Source organism: Stegodyphus dumicola, chromosome 12, assembly GCF_044657685.1.
Source record: "Stegodyphus dumicola isolate Sdum_Otavi_A_Nest chromosome 12, ASM4465768v1".
Lineage (NCBI taxonomy): Eukaryota > Metazoa > Arthropoda > Arachnida > Araneae > Eresidae > Stegodyphus > Stegodyphus dumicola.
Window position 1 is genome coordinate 110,941,758 of NC_140779.1, and position 18,204 is coordinate 110,959,961.

The window sequence follows — 18,204 nt, forward strand, 5'->3', positions numbered from 1 at the left end:
ATAAGTCCTAAACAAAAGTCAGAGAATGGTATTAAGATTATATGCTGAAAGGAACTTTAAATTTTATATGAGCAGCTGCTGGCGATTTTTGAAGGTTTAGAAAAGGTACTCGTCTGTTATCCGGATTAGATTCAGAAATTTATGCATGCATGTATGTATAGATGTATTTGTTCAACACACCTAAAAAATTGCTAGAAATGGAATTGCAATAACGATGAACTGATTGGAAAAACTCAGTGAATTTTAAAGTATTTAACATTACTAAGGATTGTGATTGCTGCAGTTATAATCTACAGAAATACCAAGACAGTTACGTAAACAATCTTATTCAGTTTCTTCCAAAACAATTAATACCTTCAAAATCTATTTAAAATTTACTCGTTAACACGAACCATTCTCGTCAACTATAGAAAATATGTGCATATGTGACATAATGCGCCGTACCAACAACTAATGGCAATAAGCACATTAAAAAAAAACTCTTTTTATTCCATTAGATATTTTATTTCTATCATAACCACATCATATTCAAATTCCAGCGTTTTTACTTATCAACGTATTGTTCTCTGTTGGTACATACGATTACATACTTAGTGATATGATTATATTTTTAAAGAAACAAAATTATCTTTTTAAGCTCGTCCTAATACATGCATACTCTTTTGGCGAATACTTAAAATTTATCTAAATGTTCAGCTTTCATTTTTATCTACAAAAATAAAGAAAATCACAATTTGCCAGATTCCGCAGTATTTTAACGTGTGGAATTTCATATATATATATATGACAGTGAATCCAGTTCTAATATTTTTAGGATTATTTTATTCATATTTGGAATGTTATAAAAATGAAACTTCATAAAATTTCTATATGTTAAATCTCAGTCCTATTAATAAATGCTTTTCAATAACTATTTTAATTTTAGATATAACAATATCCCTTCCCAATTTCTTTTAGCAAATATTCTTTTTCTTTTCTACACTATTCTGCGGAATCACTGCGGAATCTGGCAAATTGTGATTTCTTTATTTTTGTAGATAAAAATGAAAGCTGAACATTTAGATAAATTTTAAGTATTCGCCAAAAGAGTATGCATGTATTAGGACGAGCTTAAAAAGATAATTTTGTTCCTTTAAAAATATAATCATATCACTAAGTATGTAATCGTATGTACCAACAGAGAACAATACGTTGATAAGTAAAAACGCTGGAATTTGAATATGATGTGGTTATGATAGAAATAAAATATCTAATGGAATAAAAAGAGTTTTTTTTTAATGTGCTTATTGCCATTAGTTGTTGGTACGGCGCATTATGTCACATATGCACATATTTTCTATAGTTGACGAGAATGGTTCGTGTTAACGAGTAAATTTTAAATAGATTTTGAAGGTATTAATCTGTTTTGTACGGCGAATAATCATTAAAAAAGATGTGAGGGATATAAAAATTATAATCCGTTTTCAAATGTTAAAAACGTCGTCATTTTTCTTTCCTTGCTATGCGCAACTAATTCATTCATGCTTATTATTTTCATGCATATGGCATTAAAAATTCCTGTTTGCTCAAGTGCTGTTTTATGCAATAACTTCTTGGTGCACATTTGGTCACTTGAAATGAATTTTAAATTTTCGCATTCACATTGTTTTAATGAGAGGGGGCATTATTTAAAATATTCAATCCAAAATAATGCCCCCTCCCATTCAGACAATTTCCTTCTTTTTTTTATCTTAACGATCGTGCTATTATAGCATGCAGATTTCCAGCTGCGCAAGAAGTATTTCTATACTTCCTTCGCCTTCGCTATCAAAAGAAATCAACATTTAATTGTCCAGTCACGCTCATTATCCTTAGAAGTCAAAGCGAGCTAACTGAACTAGGCGTTGTTTATTTTCTCGCCAAATCGTCGCCAAGATTTTAATCGTGCTTTCTTACGTAAGAAACGAGCTGTGAGCGGGGCAGGTGAAGTCGCGTGCGGTTCGCGTGTCTGCCATCTGTCCTATGGCAAAAAACGGGTGCCCCCGAACAGGCCCCCCCTTCATCCTCGGGTGAGAAGGAGATTTAAAGAAAGGATGAGGGGGGCTGAATTTCAACCTCTTCTCGACTCTTATCGGTGAAGAATGGAAGATGGGGGGAAGAGTAGGGATAGGGTAGACCATTCGCACTTAGGTTCAATAAAAGGCCGGCAGATGGGGTAGGTTAGAATTACCGTTAGGTTTTTATCAAGGCGATTTTTTAAAAAGAAAGAAAGCAAAATAAAAAGAAACTGAATCTGTTCTTAAAGGATAAATTCAGAGAAAAAAATTCGCTATTTTTTATTACGTTTTTTAAATGTGAAAAATGTGATGTGGCAGATGGTTTATGAGTTACCAGTAATTTTTTTATTAGTTGGCATGTGTACTTTTAAGATAAATGTTATGTTGTATCTTGTAAAATGCATTCTGATATATTTGTAAAACTGCTTTTTACACGAAAAAAAAAAGCGAATACTTCGCTTCTTAAGCAAATATTTTCAAGTGTTTGTAGTCTTTAAAAGAAAACTTGAAGGACCTGAAGGAATCCATGAATGAGTTTCTTATTCATTTTATTGAACTGTGTTATTTGCATTAATTCTAAATGCATTATGGGTAGAAATTAGCTGTATTTATAATATATGTTACATAATATATGTTAAAAATGCTGAAGACTCATTCAGATCAGAATTTTTATCTTCCCCCCCCCTTTCTTTGAGAGCCTCCATTCCAAAATATAGTATCTAAACTAATTAAAATGCAGTATCTATATGCCGTACCCAAAATGCAGTTATCTATAGTGAATATTTTTAGTTATTTAGAAATTTGTTCATCTTACCTGATATCAAATATTCTAATTAAAGAAATTTAATTAAGTTTTAATTCTGAATTATCTACAGGCTTTAATTTTTTGATTCGGTGTGTCAAATATTGCAGATGAAGCATCAACTATATAATTGCTTATTGAAAATTATCATTTCTACATACTATTTTAAAATATGAGTGTTAAAATCTTTCCATAGCCTATCAAAAAGAATAATATTTACGAAAGTATTTAGCAGGGGGAAATTTTAATGTAAAGAATATCATTCTAATAATGTTATTTGGGTTTTAATTACAAAAGTTACTGTAGTTTTATATATTTCAGGGAAGTATAGTGAATAATTTCATTGACGAAAATAACTGAAATATATTCAAGCCTCCGCACCCTATTTTGTTGGAAACATTTCTTCTGTAATTCTAACTCTTATGCTAATTGTTGATTGTAATGATGATGGGTAATGATTATTCAAAATATTAATTAAAATGTCATCTTATACTATATGTGTAAGAGAGAGATAATATCCATCAAACCAGTAGTAATAGAGAAAAAAGAAATATAAAAGTAATGAAAAATACATATAAAGGCAGAGGAATGCAATTAAAATTTAATTCAATATTGAATATTGGTTGAATTTTATATATTTTTGGAGAAATTTGATTTTATTGTTATTAATTTCATTTCTTTCATGTCTTTGTGTACTTAGTTTGTGATATTGCTGTTATATATATAAATAATGTGTTTGACTATATAACATAAAACTATATATTGATTTCTTATTTTATTTTACTTAGTTTTAATACGAGGATTGAAGATGCATTTGCAGACGAATTTCTACTGAAGGGAAGCTGCCAAAATTTATTCTACGGTAAGAAACTTTGTGTTAATAAAGTTTTCCCTCTTTTCCTATAATCGGAATAATGAGTGAGCTTTAAGTATGACGATATTCAATTAATGTCAAGTTCCAAAACATCTAATTCACTCTTTTGAAAGTAATATCAGACAACCTGAATAATTCTAATCTGATTCGAGCAGTTGGTTTTATTCTTATTTTTATTTATTTATTCATTTTTTATTCCTCCTCCCCTGACCTCAGAGATGGGACACTGTGACTGCATGCACTCATGTTTTCTTGAAGTGAAATATCATGAAACTATACATAATTGTTAATCAAAATTATCTGAGTGTTAAATCGCCTTTCTCAGTTCCCAAAGAATTTTAATTTGTCTTTTTACGAAATTAAGTTTAAACATAGTTCCAGAAATATACAGAATATGAAGACGTGTGACTGAAATTTTACGTTAATTTTACGTAGTCATATCTAATTACCAATGTAAAATGGGAATAACTGTACTATCATTTACATTTAGAATGTTTTTATTATAAATTCGGGAGTAAATTTTTATGAGCATCTAGAAATTTTACCCTTGATATAGTAGCAGGAATGGGATATACGATCATAATCTATTACGAGAATTATAGAAGAAATTAATTAGACAATTAATTTGAGACGAAAAATTGAAAATTTTAAACTGAAAACTTTAGACTGCAATTTAATGCGTCAGGCGATATTTTTAAAATTAATTTAAAAAAATTGTTCTCATGAAACTTTTAATTTAGTGTAACAACTTCAAGGAAGAATTTGCTGTTAAAATTTTCAAAAAATTAATAGAATATTTACAAAATTTTAAAATATTAAACATTAATAAACCAGCTGCATAGCATAAGAGTTAGAATCATCTTACGGGAATACATAAAAAACTATTGTTTGTATTTCGTTTGGGTATATCATTATCACTTGAATATATTCATAAAATTATAATTAGGATATTATTTGGATATATCATTATCATTTGAGTATATTCATAAAAATTATCATTGGGATGCTGTTTAGATATATCATTATCATTTGAATATATTCATAAAAATTATCATTTAGATGTCATTTGCATATATCATTATCATTTGAATATATTCATAAAAGTTATCATTAGGATGTATTGTAAATAAATACATTTGAATTCACATCAGTCAGACATATTATAATGAAAAGAGAAATAAAGATTTATATAGAAGTGGACTTATTGCTTTTAAATCCCTCATTTTGTGTAAATCAATAACAGACGAATTTGAGAGATAAATTCAAGATTTATACTTTACTAAATGGCGAAACTCCGAGAATCGGCTATGTGCAAGGGCGCATGGAATAAAAAAATAATGTTTTGCGCAGCTGGAAAACTTTCCAGAGCTTATGGATGAAACAGTTCTTCAAAATTCTTCTCGTTTTTCGCCCCATTAATTATCCAGACATGATTATGGCAGTGGATTTTATTTTACCAGGACATGCTTTTACATGTTAATTCAAAACAATGCACTTCCTTCGACATGTAACTATTGCTAGTGTTATCATTTGGTAAAACTAAATCTTTGCTCTTATAAAAATGAAATTTAGATTGAAAGTAAAATATTAAAAGGGATTTTTCGTTTTGAAAATGATAACTATTTGAATAAAATAAAAAAAAATAATGAAATATGCAAACAGATTTATAATTTGTTTTTCAAAAAATTAACTTTGGAATTAGTTTTTGATACTGATCATTTACACAAGAAGAATTAGATGTTTTGCAATCGACTAATTATGGTTTAGAAACGCATTTTATTTAATACATCAACATTTCATTAATTATTTAGTAGCGTATTGTATTTATTGCATAGAATAAAACTTTTTGCAAGATATTATTAAAAAGAAGTTGAAACAAAATTTCCAATGATTCAGTTAGTTACGCTGATGAGTAACGCACTATTATTATATTACTGAAAATAGATGACGCAACTCGTTTGATTTTCAGCAGATTCTGATCTGATGTCGGAAAAAATCTGCTAATTGGGAATATTAATCCATTTCCGAGGCCTTATCGGTAATTTAAATTTTAAAATAAATTTCATATTTAAGCATTTTCTAATAATTTTGATAAGCTGGCAGTTAAACAGAACAAATTTCTAACGAATTTTCAAATGTATAAGGCAGATTTTATTTTATTAGCACTTTTTTTTTAATAACTTGTGTTAAGTAAAGTTCTATTAGAGTTTTTAATATCCATCAAAGTTTACTATAAAAATCCTAAAAAATGAATTTTTACCTTTTGATCGGACAGATGGCGCTCTCTGTCTCCATCGAAGCATACAGACACCGCCGTTGCGTCATTTTGTGTTGCGTGATAAGCTTACGGTGACGCACGCGTTTAAATTGCCCCTGAAAATGAAATAGTAGTTAATGGAGTCGTGCTGCGAGTTGGGGGTCGGGTGGGTGTGAACTCTGTGTTCTAATTTGTTAGCGTAAAAATGAAGCAGTTTCCTCTTTTTTCTCTCCCCCCCCGCTTCTCTTCGTAGTGTTTATATCACGACACTCCTATTACCGTTGTTTTAAAGAGTATTGTCCATCGCTTTCGAAGGGGGTTTCTTGCTCTCTCTCAATTTGCTCTTCGAAAATTTTTATGAGAATCGTATGTTCTAATACCTTAGGAAAGAAAGGAGGTGGAATCGTCGTTTTTCTCAAATGAAGTAGGAAACAATCATTCTTGAAACCGCTGAGCGAGAACTTCCTGAAAGTTTTTTTAAACTTTTATTCTCTGCTATTTGTTAAATATCAATTTAAGTTACCTTCGCAGTAAGCCTTTTAAGTGCTTTTGTCTGTGGCGTACGATATTATTCCTCCCCCCCCCACATACAATAATTTTTTATACTGTTTTAGCATTAAAATTACTTACTGTTATAAATTTTTATTTAGCATTGTAAATTGAATATAATTATGTCAAGGTAAAAATTTGTATCAGAGCCATGTTCAAATTTTTTGAAAGGATGTGTGTCACTAGTGTCTCCTTCGCATATTAAAATCCGAAATAACGCATTTTTATTTTGTAACTCCTGTTTTTTTTCCTCCTTCATACCATAGGTGAATTTATATGTAGTAATTTTGCAATTATACAAAAATTTAATCACGAGGAAGGTTTTCTTTTTTTCCCCATGTTGAGATAAGCCCAAGCGTCCAGTAGCATTCCTTTTAAGAATAATATTAACTTATAATATTTTATTTTACTCTCAATTTTAAGTGACTGTTGCGAAGAGCATTACGCTATTAAAATCCGCAGGGGAAAACAAAAAGATATGGAAGCAATTAATCAAGAACTGACATTTCTCAGAAAGCCAGTTTCTTCAGTGAGTAAAAAGAAGAGGATCACCTAAGCGACAGAGTTAAGGAATTTTTTTATAATTAGCAATCATAAATTAGAATCTGCATTTTGTTCAGGATCAAGCGAATTCAAAATTATCATGACATTTGTTTTATTTATTTATTTTTTTCTTCTTTGCATTTCAAAAAGACTGGGGCGAGGTCTCTTCTTCAAAATAAGAAAGAATAAAAGAATAAAATTGGTCTACTCCACAAGCCAAAACTTTGTAAATGAGAATTCAGTTCACGAAATAAAATAATTAATTAAACAACTAACGTAACAGCACTTATTGGATCAAATAAGATTAAAGAGAACCAAGAGTATGAGGTAATGAAGGCTTTTAAAATATTCCTGCTTTTTTAGTTATGTAATTATTTTATTTCGCCATATAAACATCGATTTTCATTTTACGACTCATAGTGTTTTTGCTTCTTGAAGAATGGTCCCGTTCCAACCTCCTTTCGAAACGCATAGAGGTTTTTTGTAAAACCAAGCTCCAGTCTAAGGTGAGAATTTTTTTCTTGTTACAACTTCGGTATTTGCATGCTTTCTTTCCGTTATATCACGTGTGTCTAATATATGTATGCGTATACGTATTGTTTTATGTATGTACTGGAACTTGCAAAATGAGAGCTGTTGCAACAAAATCATAATTATGAGTAAAAAGCGATTACTTTTTTAATTTACTCATATCATCGTATCGATTTAACCCACAGCAGAAGTTGCGAGTGATTTGCGAACTTCGCATGCAGTGGCAACGAGTATCTGTAATATGTGAAGCTTAATGAACTCCTTTACTCTGGAAAGAATCAGAGCTAAATGTCTCAGGTTTTCTCTCAATCTAAAAAGATAAGTTTAAATTTTGCGTACGGCAAACTATAATCAATATAAGATTCATTTCTGAATAGTAAATTACACGAGAAGACTTCGTATAAGACACTCTAAATCAAGTTAATAGATAGATAGTGTTTGTCTGAATAAATCTTTTTATCCAGTCGTAGGTCATTACGCACACCAAATCAAGTTTAAATTATCTCTTCTTTTTCGGTTTTTGCATGCAACCCAACTACGGCTATAATAATAATTATTATTCCTTAAAATAGAATTATCTGTCAATGTAGATAATAGTAATTTTTTAATATTTTAATTATTCCCATCAGTCTATTTGATAATGTTCCCCAAACTCTCTCAGAAAAAAAAAAAATCTAAAACTTTATGTCCACGAATGCCACAGGAAAAAAAAATTAAAAGGGCCAGATCGCCACAGAAAGGAATCTAAAAGGATTAAGTTAGTTTTCTCAGCGTGCCACTAAATAAACTGTAATGCAATAGAAACCTTAATTTCAGATATATATAAGTTCTTGTTCTTTATTTTTCCCTTCCTGGACAGCCACCTTGCATTAATAAAACGTAAAGCAGTTTGAGATCTAAAAGATGTGATATCAGATAAGGATATGATAAGTAAAATCTATGATGCAAATGACTGATTTCGTTTTCTTAGCTTCTTTTTTGGGATCAAAAGAAGTTTCATTTCATCAGCTCTGAAACCAGAAAGCTTGCTTTTCTAATGTGTGATTCCCGACGTTGGGGAAATCTCGGTACATTTCCATCTGAAATCTAATCCTAGCAGCATTAATGTGTTGCCTTTCCCCACAGCGTTTAATAACGTGCCCCAGTGGACTGCTCATAAGCAACTTTTTGGAACACAATATGGGCCTCTGCACTTGAGCTGAAGGACCATGCACTGGACATAACAGTCGATATCTCGGGAGTACCACTAAAGGCGAACGATTTCTCGAATTAGACGACCAATCGGAGTTACGAATGAGCATTCGAAAAGGGACTTCCGTACAAGCTTCATAATAAAGACCCCATCTCAAGCGGTCAGTTAATAGGAAAAGCTTTTCGCAAAGGGGTTATCCACATATGTAAAACTTCGTGGGAAAGACAAGCTTCTCTGATATTAGAATTCTTTAATGCCGATGTTTTCGGTGTGCTCTGAATTGAGAAATTTCAGGTATGAGAAGTCCAGGTAACAGATACGTGAGAGAGGTTTTGTATTTGGCCTAAGAACTCTTGGCTAAATTGAGAAATAAGTTTCTATGGTAGGCGAGCCTTTGGGGGGGGGCGAGGAGGCAATTTCAGTGGCATTTTTTATCTTAAATTAATTAAAAGGCTAAAAATAATTAAAAACTGTTTGAAAAGGGCATACAGAATATAAGTCTGGAGGAGGTTTTGTTCTCACTTTTGTTTTTAAAAGATTCAGTGGTTGTAAATTAATGACTTATATAATCAAATTTTCCCAAAGTTTGAATTTTATCTTTGTGTCCCGCACGTACTTTTTTAAAACAGCTAATAGGCAGTTCAACTATTAGTTTAGAAAACTTAGAAAACTTTCAAAGCGCGCAGAGAAATTTGAAGTTCATTTCTCGGTCGATGTGACGACTTCCTACATCTTAAAATTTTTTAATAAATATTAAAGCATTTTTAAAGTAAAATATGAGGAAAGAAGTTTAATAAGATAATCTGTTATTTATTGATTTTTTAATCTATTATAATTTTTGTTATTAGCCCAAAAGAGACGTCAGTTCCAAATGGGTTATCAGCCTCGAAACGTCATTTTGCGTTGAATTACTTAAATGTCATGTATCACTTTTCAAGTTGTTGCCACCAAATATTATTGCCCTGTATTATATTTAAAGACACTAAATAATGAAGAATCCCCATGAATGTATGTATGTTTCTCGCACTGTGAAAAAAACAACGGTACCTAGAGCCATCAAATTTTGAATAACATAGTTTCTCCATCCTAACGTGGGCACCTAGAAACCCGAATTTTGAATTTCGAATTCTTTTTATAATCTATTTCCTATTTTGCAAAACTTTAATGAATTCTTGATTTAAAAACAACGATTTGAAAGCGAGAAGTACCAACACTCTACGGAATAAAACATTTTTATCTCCAGTGCACGAGAATATATATCGGAAATTCTAAAAATATGTTGTTTTGAAATATTTTGTGATTTTGCTGTTGAATAGAATTTTATGTGGCATAAGCGCCAAGAACGTGATATTTAATAAATAAGTAAACACGCAAAACGTTAATAATAAAAAGACAAAAAAATGTTGTAAGCCGTCTTACTAACAAAACTGAATATTGATATGATGAACTCAGAAACGACTGAAAAAAAAATGTATGCCAATATTTAACGTTTCATCGGGAATTCTAAACGTATACTGCTATGCTGCTTTTAAAAGTTTTGTAATCTTGCTGTTGAATTGTACATGCCGTTAATGCGAAGAAAATGATGTTTAATAACAATGTTAAAATGGGAAGGCGGAAAATTGGGAGGAGTGAGTGTAAAAGCAGACTTGTATAGATTGCGAGGTCAGTAAGAGCACAAAAAATCTTAACCAACCTTTTTTGGCAACCGTTAAAATCTGAAACCTTTCAGATTTAAAAAAAAAATAATATTTATCTTCAAATTCAAAAAGCTAATATTTAGCTTCAAAGTCATCAGAATCATTAATAAAGTCAGATGGAGAAACCGTTTCGTTAACTTTCTGACCTATGCAGCCATTTAATTATTTTTCGAGTAACGAAATTTAGCAAATTCGCAGTGTTTTATTTACTGAATTACAGCATTCGAGAATTTTACAAACCATCTTGAAAAAGAAGTTCTTCATTTTTAATTTTAGTAATTTACTTAAATTCGTCTGTGTCCATTCTCACACAGTTGACATAAATAGCAAAATTCTGTTGTATATATTTGTGTACCGAAAACATCTAAAACGATATCGTTGCGTTCAACGCAAACAGAAATATCCACAGAAAATATAAAGAATAAGGGTTTAAAAAAGTTTGATAAAAATAAAGCAGTAATCTCAAAGCTCATTCATATAAATCATTGTGAAAACTAAGCAACTTCAAATATATATTTATATAATTTTTTAACTTCTTAGATATGAAAAAAAAATGCATATTTGTACGCGGTTTTCCCCCCGCTCGACATGGTATTTTGTATTAAGCGAAGATATTTTGTTATCTTTCCCACCGCACTACCATAATTTTCACAATATTTAAACACTGTAATTCTTTGTTTCTGTTTTTCCCCGCACCCGATGTTTCGTTAGACGAATGTTTTCCCCTTGTTTGCTTTTTTTCCGCAAGTATTTTGCGTGATTTCCATTAGGCTTTCTAAAAGAGGCAAAAAATATCCTGCCATTTCAGGTTCTTTTCCTCCCTCTTCTGCAGATGTTCTAAATGAGAACATTAAAAATCGTACCATTTCAAGCTTTTTTTTTTTTTTTTTTTTCACATTTCATTATAGTTCGTGGGAAGGTTTCAAAGTGTATAATTAAGGTATATAAAGAATACTTATTTCAACCTGAAAAGAAGACACTTGTTGAATACCATGCATAATGTTAAATACGTGTTGAATACCATGCAGTAACTCTTTCAGAATAGTCATAAACAAATTAATTTTCCTATGTATGGTTTAACATTTTTTTCTTTTATTAAAGTCACATTTTTAAAAGTGTATAAAATAATCTATTTTTATTAAATACTGAGCCAAATCCTGAAGAGTCTCACTTTTCTGTTTCGATGTGATTTTTTAATTTCGATATTTTAGTTTTCAAGATTTTGTTTTCTGTTCCAAGAAAATAATATTATATCGTACTCAAATATTAAAAACGTCATGTTTTCTATATTAAGTATAATCGCGAGTGTCATTGATGTTTTATTCAGACAGTATTAAAAGTTTAATTATTAACTTTCGCTATGATTAGTTATTAATGTTTGCGTTTAATTATTAATTTAAAGAGCGAAGGATCATTGTGACATCACTTTATATATATATTACATATGAAAAGGGTATCGTTTTTATCCTCTTCTGAAGAGAGGCTGAAGTGGCACAAATTTTAATAAAGTGGGAAAATCTGAAGTGTGATATAACTATATTTTCACCAAGAACCATATGAATCGGCAATATATTTTTTAACCCATTGCATATAGACAGTATTTAATTTGAAGACGCAAAAAAGTTCAATTGAAAATACTCTACCGTGTGAAAAATTTTCAACTTCAAAATTTTTCTCTATATATTAATGACATAAATATTCTCCTGTAATTTTGAACATTTATTAGTAATTAGAATGCTTAAAACTGCTATGTGAGAATGCAGTATTTTGTATACAATTAATATTAAGGAACTAGTAATCATGGGGCATAATGTTTTCCCGTGGTTAAATTTTAATACAATTCAATCAGTGAAATCTCATTGGTATAACAGTTTCTTCTCGTTTCAGTTTAGTATATGTTGTCATGGTCATTAATAATTAGGCTGAATAATAAATTAACAACATTAATTAACTATCAGTAAAAAATCATATTATTTGTTGCATTAATTCTAGTATGTGTCATAATTTAATTGTAAATGTGGATCAGCTCTTCAGTGGTAATTTTAGAAGTACATTTATCGCTTATGGGAAAAGTGCGTAACTAAGGCAGTGTGATAGATACTCCTGCCTTTTTTCCCCGCCTGAGGAAAGCTCTTACTTAGTTCACTCTTGGCATGGCTTTATATGTAAGAATCAGCTATAATTTCAACTATGCATTTACAGGGTGATGCAATAGAAAAACGGGATTTGCCATCATATGATTAAATTTATGGTTAGCTTAAGTTATTTGAGTATAGCAAAGCAGATGAGGACTATCTGCCTTAAGGATGGACTGCCCTTCATGTAGGACTTTGTAAGAGAAACTGGCCGTTATTTATGTTACACGAGGAAAAAAAAAAAAAAAAAACTCGGAAACCAACGATGCAGCCAGCCCGTTATTCCGGGCTCGAACCCGGGTTGAATACCCTTTATTCAACAGTCTTAACTATTCGGCCACCGACTGGGCAGACAAAAATTACAAAAGAACTGCTGATAAGCTAATAAACTGATGAACTAATAAAGTTTAGCTGAATGCTATACCTAACAGTCCATTTCACCATCAATAGACGATGTTAGATATATTCATTTCTTTTAGCCAGACATTCCCGAAACCTTCTATGTTCGTGAAGGGGCGTAATCTTTTTCATCTGATTTTCGCATTCGTAGGAGAAGGTAAAAGCTCTGTTTGGTTTTCGAAACTGCAGTGCTGCACGTTGGACTTCTTTTGTGTCCATTCTTATATATATATACAATTTAAAAGTATGCAAATGATGAGTGAACGGTACCACGTCCAGTTCATAAAAAATATGTCAACCAAATCACCAAGTTTTTGAATCTCCAAGTTCCAAAAATATATTATAACTGCGTGTCAGGGAAACGTGTGTTTCGAAAGCACTTCGTAAAAATTTATTTTGAAGATTTGACTACCATTTTCTCAACTACTGCCTATTTGCAACCGGAAAGGTCTTCCGAATCGTCATTAAAGCTAAGGCGTTTCGAAACCTAATGCGAATTTTGAAGTAATGAGAAATATCGTCCCTTACTTCGTCACTGCTAAGTATGTAAAGGCGCGAAATGCAGCTGCATCCATTTGGAAGATGAAGCCACATATATCCCTATAAAACAAGTCGAAGTTTAGAAACGGGCGAAGAGAGCTGCCTTTTCTGCCAAAGGCGTGATTTCGCTGGGGCCTTAATTACGAAGCAGGAACGAAGCTTAAAGGCTTGCTCATCAGTTGGCGGTACATTACCGATGATTAAGGATAATTCGATTTGGTGGTCATCACCAGACACGTTGGGGTCGCCGGGATACATGAAGTCGCCTCCTCTTCCACTGGACCACGAATACTTGGCTGAATTATAACACGGCTGTTAGATATTGAGAGCTGAACACAAGAATGCTTGGCTTAAATGGACTGCTCTCGTTTGTCGTTAAGACTAAAAAAGTAAAAATAAAATTCGTTGGAGTATGTAGTTCCCCAGGTCAAACGTTTCATAAATTATTTATTCTTAGTTTAAAAATTAGGTAATTATTTGTCTGTTATATGATCTGTGTGTCTGATCTGTCTGTTATTTGCCTATGGTTAGTTTCCTGATTTTCTCCATTGGGACGTGAATACAAGCTATTTCCCTTAAAACATCCTCCTTGTAAGCAACTCCTATTAGGCAGATAGCTCTCGTGTGTTTTGCCATATTCAAATAAAGTAAAATAGCATTATTATTAAAACTTAGTTTCATACTTACAAAGTTGTGAAATAAAAATCAAGAAGTTCATTTTCTAATCGTATATTAAGTTAGAGAAATGCTATCGATATGAAACCATATGGATCTAATTGCGAATTAGAAGACATGTATCCTCTTGAAGAATAGATTGTTTTGATTGTGGCAAAGTACAGGCTTTGTATCCAAAAATGGGATGTATTTGAGGAAGAAGCCTTTTTCCTTCGAAAAGAACATAAACGCTCATCCGCTGGGATTCAAATCCTGGACGAACTATCAGATGTCAACGGCCTTGTCCACTTCTCCACTGGTGGCTGTGCATACTTTTGAAGGTAATTATGTTAATAAACTGTTTTCTTTGCATTTTGGTAACATTTTCCCCCTTTTAACTGCTAAAGTATATGCACAAATATTACTGTAAACATTCAGCTAAAATTTTATAGTTAAGATATTATCTTTCCATCTCTCAAAGTAAAATAAATATGTTAAAACTGACGATAAAAATTCTGAATGTCAAACAGCTATGTTTTTCTCTGTTCCTAACAAAATTGTACAATGCATTTCAAAAACAAAACAGCTTTCTTTGTACATTTTTAGCAATAGTTCGGCTATTGTAATGTTGATCAAATAACTCCTCCCTACCAGAAAAAAGAGAATGCGTTTTAAATTTGAAATTGTTTCACATTTAAGGATTCCGCAAAAGAGGTGCGGAGCCTGATCTCTCCACTTTTTGTGAGTAATATCTGATATTGGTTTACGGGGACGTGTAAAGAATTAACTTTTAGCTTCATTTGAAAATAGTATGACTTATCAGAATTTTCGAATTATCGAAATTCCAGAAATTAAAGTTCTATAAGTAGTTTATGGAATTTGAAAATGCTGCCTTCCGGAAAATAGTAGGCTATATTCCCCTTAGTGTTGCCATCGGAAGATACTTAAGTACGAGACGCAATTATAAAATAATCATCATATTGACATGAGTATAAACGGCTTGACATTTCGTCAATTTTTAAGTATTTTAAAATGAAAAAGAAGCATGTAATATGGCTTCATACATGTGAGCTTGTTATACAAAATATATGGGCCGAACATGAGAGAGCCTCACACGTCAAATGACCCCTGTATTTTTGAAGGAATTTTACGAGGGGGAAAAAGGAACAGGATTACACACAAGACGTTTCACTTGTGAATTTGTATACTGAAGGTATTCTGTAAGAAAGATAGTAAAAACGTTAGAATACCATACTTGTAAGATAAAACTCAGTAAATCTGTTTGCTTTTGATGTAATGAATGAGTTGTAAATTGTCGTCCCGTTATATTAGATGAGTCTGACTTTCTGATGACCGTTTTAAGGAAAGAAAATTTATCCTTCTTTTATGTTTAGAAAAGTATATTATATGAAATGATAATGGAAATAAATTCTTCAGGAAAAAAGGTCCTTCAAGAAAAAAGGTTCCAATCTTTTTCTTTTAATAGGAAAAACGAAATATTTTATAGGACACTAGATAAATATACATTTAGATTAATATAGGGACATCATATATCTTCTGTACATTTTAAAAGTGAAAAAATATGTAATGCAATTTTATGAAAATATTTAATTTTTTAAATTAGACGTATCATGAATTAAATTCGTTTTTATTCAATCAATCCGATTGAAAAGAAAAAAAATTAATATTTCTAAGATCTGCATATATTGCTTTTAAATAGCTTAGTTTTTAATCAGTAACAAATAGATTAAATCTGAATGATAAATAAATACTTTGCATTTTGCCGAATAGCAACAGACTCGAATGAAAAGTGAAAAAACGCACTTACAGTGGACAATGCAAAATCCCATTTTGGTTAACTAGTAATTTCAATTTGAGAACGTCGTATTACAGTCTTAGCACCACGAAAAAGATTGCTATTAAAAATAAATAAGTATTAATAAATGTAAAATATTTTTAAAATTACAAATAAATGTAAATGATTCTATATCAATTGCGAAGCATAAAGCGTTAGAAATATCTTTTATTACATACAGCAGAACTTATAATGCCCATAAAAATTATCAGGTGATTTATTACATTACATTTTATTACATAAATATATTTTATTTATTTATTTTTTTTTACTTTTAAGATGCTTTATTCCTTAATCTGTAACTAAATTTGAAATAGATTAATTAAATCTGAAAGATAAAATTAAAGGTCTTAAAATTTGCCGATTGGCAGAACCATGAGAATTTGCACTGCGCGAGGACGCATTGAAGATAAATTAGAGGACTTATATTTCGTGCAGTGGCAACACTTACCGAGAGTTGCGTCAGAATTCTTTTCATTCGTTCCATCATTTGAATTTGCTAGGACAGGATTTCATGTATTAAGTGAAAACTATACTCTTCCTTCGATGAGTTAAAGGTTTAGTGAGAATTAAGAAATTGCTTGAAAACTAATATATGATCAAAATGCGAAACATAATTTATTATTTATAACTGAGCAAGAACAGCTCTAATTTATTGTTTTAGTCAGTTCTATCTAAATATTAATACTCTTTTTATTTCGAAGTAAAAGCAAAATAAAAATTTTGCAGTGAAATATTAATAGGAAGCTCAATTCCTAGTTTTTGTTCAGTTTTTTTCGTTTGTTCAGAGTAGGAAAAGTAATTTGCTGTATATTACTAGGTATAAAGCAATGAGCCACCCCCCAAACAAGAATCACAGGAGGCATAGCATATGGCACTTCTTGTATATTTTTAATATGTTGTTATGCTCAGTGCTGCCATTCGGGGCCCACCAGCGACCGAGCGGTAAAGTCGCTGAACACTGGTAGTTCGTTCCGAGGTTCGAATCCCGCGAACGGGCTGGCTGCATGGGCGTTTTCATGGTTTTCCCCATGTGTAACGTGTATACGACAGTTACCCTTAGAAAGTCCTCCACAAAGGCATTCCTCCCATTAGGCAGATAGCCCTCGAGGCTTTGCCATAGTCACACACACACACTGCCTTTCGGAAAAAGCAAAAGATCTTTCATTTAACGGGAAAAACATTTTTATCTTCAGCGAGCGAGATTGTCTATCGGAAATTCTAAAGATATGCTGTTTTGAAATACATTTTCCTTCAAAAGGTAAGGAACAGCATGTTTTTTATGTCTAATTTGAGAATGAAGCAACATGAAACAAGAAATTTTACAGGACTTGTTCACTAAACAGTTCTTCAGTGAGTGCGACAAAGAATGCTTCTAAAGTTCAACACAAACATGAATCACAACAAAAAATTTCACTGTTTGCAGAGAAATCCAGTCTCGGAGAAACAGAACATCACAGTTTTTTGAGGAAAATGAGGTGGTAACATTACAAAAATGAGTTCTAATAAGGAATATGTCCACCCCCTAGCTGCAATACATTGGCGGCAGTGACGTTCCATGCTGTCAGTTAAGTTGTCGTTCAGTGAAATGGGAAGCAACTAACAGACACTGAGTTGTGTTTAAGTTCATCTAACGACGTTGGAGGAAGACTTAAAGCAGCAACCTGTCTCCCAAGGTAGTCCCAAAGATTCTGTATCGGATTCAGATCTGGGGATTGAGATGCCATTCCATCCGCTCCGTACCGTGACCCTCACGATATTTTTCAGCAGCCCGAGCTCGCTGCGGTCGCGCATTGTCGCCCATCAGAAGATATCCAGAACCAGTAGCAGCGGTATCAAAGATCTCGTCTCAGTATTTCACACCAGTCAAAGTTCCTCAATGGAACACATGCTGGTCGGTGTGACGAGAGAGAGAGAGATCCCAGCCCAAATCATTATTCCACCCCCTCTATAACTGTGTCTTTCCACAATGTGGGATTGGTTTTATTTAGTGCGTTTTTTCCTTTAGATCAGCTGACGACCTGAATCACTCTCCTATGTGAACCTGGACTTGTCTGTGAAGAGAACATACGCCCATTGTTGACTGGTCCAGGAGACGTGTTCTAGTGCCCAACATAAACAGGCACACCCGTATGCT

At 31.9% G+C, this 18,204-nt stretch overlaps 1 protein-coding gene across 3 annotated transcripts in view; it reads left to right on the forward strand.

The window, feature by feature from the left end:
- Nucleotides 1–18,204, forward strand: part of pros (homeobox protein prospero) — a 281,310-nt gene that overhangs the window by 92,334 nt on the left and 170,772 nt on the right. For all 3 annotated transcript variants that reach the window (XM_035364780.2, XM_035364779.2, XM_035364784.2), the window contains exon 3: nt 3,627–3,700. The gene's annotated coding sequence lies outside the window, so the exon portion shown is untranslated. The remainder of the gene's footprint in view (nt 1–3,626; nt 3,701–18,204) is intronic.